Source organism: Rousettus aegyptiacus, unplaced genomic scaffold (assembly GCF_014176215.1).
Source record: "Rousettus aegyptiacus isolate mRouAeg1 unplaced genomic scaffold, mRouAeg1.p scaffold_m13_p_6, whole genome shotgun sequence".
NCBI classification, from domain to species: domain Eukaryota; kingdom Metazoa; phylum Chordata; class Mammalia; order Chiroptera; family Pteropodidae; genus Rousettus; species Rousettus aegyptiacus.
Genome location: NW_023416309.1, coordinates 15,273,859 through 15,275,765, shown reverse-complemented (window position 1 = coordinate 15,275,765; position 1,907 = coordinate 15,273,859). Strand labels below are relative to the sequence as shown.

The following is a 1,907-nucleotide window of genomic DNA, read 5'->3' as shown; positions in this document are numbered from 1 at the left end:
AATTTTTGTGGTAGTTTCTTCTTTGATTTATGGGTTTTTAAAGAAGTATGTTCCTTCATTTCTGCACATTTGAGTATTTCCTAATTTTCTTCATGGTTTTTTTTTTAGCTTAATCTGCCATAACTAGAAAACGTACTTTGAATGATTTAAATTCTTTAAATGTTCTGAAAGTTCCTTTATGGCCCAGTATGGTGGAATTTTGTAAATTATTCATTGCCTCACAAGAAGAATGTTTATTCTGTTATTGTATGCAGTGTTCAATTTTGTTGAGGTAAGATAAAAGTTAATCATGTTGATCAGATGTTGATATCCTTAACAATTTCTGCTTTTTCTATCAGTTTTTGAGAAAGATGTGTTGAAGTCTTCCATTATGATCGTGAATTTGATTATTTCTCTTTCTAAGTTTTGCCATTGAAAGTTCCCAACTCATAGGAAAAGGACCGCCTAGATGTAAAAAAATCACTTCAAGTGATTTTTAATTCTCTTAATTTTCCCCCAACATTTTATCATACAAATTTTCAAATATGCAGAAAAGTTGAAAGATTTGTACAGTAAATACCCATATACCCATCACCAGAATTCTATGGTTTACATTTTGTTTCATGTCTTTTCCTTTATCTTATATTAAATCATTTCTTTGGGGCTGCATTTCAAAGTTAGTTGTGGAGCATCAGTTCACTTTATCCCTAAACACTTCAACATGTGTATCATTAAGTAGTCAACTTGCCTACTTTTAAAATCTAAAGTGGGGACATGAGACTTAATTTAGGCATGAGGACAGCTCTTCAAGGGAGATTGGATCAAGAAGGGAAGAAGATAGTGTCACCAGAAGCTTCACCTGGAAAACCTTTGATGGTGGTGGTGAGGCCAAGGGTCCTTCTCACCAAGGACCAAGCTGTAGGGATGGGGTCTGTTGAATGTTTTGCACCCAGCAGCTCAGGGCTGGTGCTCAGGATGGGTTTGTTGAGTGAATGAATGACGTGTCCCCAAGGGTGGGAGTTGTCTTTGTGACTCTGGAGCCCAAACTGAGGGTGGAAGTTCCTGGAAAGCAGCTTGGGGTCATTAAGAGAAAACATTTGACTTTCCTTCTTTCTCTTTTTTGAAATACAAAATTATCATTTTTTTTTTTCACCTACAGCACCCAGTCTTCCTAGGTGGTCTCCCATCCAAGTACTAACCAGGCCTGACCCTGCTTAGCTTCTGAGATCAGACAGGATTGGGCATGTTCAGGGTGCCATGGCCATAGACCCAAATTATCTTTTATTTTTCTTTCACATTTATTTTTGGGTGGGTTATTAGCACATACAGAAAATTCAAGGGGCTCGAATGCCATACAGTGAAATATCTCTCTCTTCCCTCTCTCCTCTAGCCACTCAGGTTTCTCTCCTAGAAGCAGTTTCTGGTTTCTTAGTGTCTCTCAAGCAGTCTTTGCACACATGTAATAATGATGATGATGATGATGCTATTACTACTACTAACACTTACTGAGAACTTATTGTATGTGAGCTTGTATTCCAAATATTTTACATGTGTTATCTCTTTTGACCTTCATAATGACCCTATGAGGTAGATGTTATTATCTCCATTTCAGAGATGTGGGAAACTGATACCCAGAGAGGTTAGGTAGCTCAGGTGAGCTTACACACCTACTGACCTAGGCAGTCAGTCAGGATGTGAGTCCAGCCAGTCTGGCTGCTCTTGACCTCTTGCTCTACTCCTTTCGGTGTTTCTTGGCACCAGCTTCATCAAGGTCCCTCCAGTGACCTGGCAGTAATGCACTTAACAGTGCACCAGCTTGACTGTATGGTGGTGAGCTCTTTGTCCCATTTGACCAAATGACCCCCCAAAGGCTTGTACGCAAATAGCTTTGTTCGTTTTCCCCCAGCTTTGGTTTCTGCTGCTCTCTT

The 1,907-nt window shown here is 39.3% G+C and overlaps 1 pseudogene; it reads right to left on the bottom strand.

The window, feature by feature from the left end:
* Positions 1-1,129: 1,129 nt before the first annotated feature.
* Positions 1,130-1,248, bottom strand: LOC118604105 (annotated as a pseudogene).
* Positions 1,249-1,907: the final 659 nt, after the last annotated feature.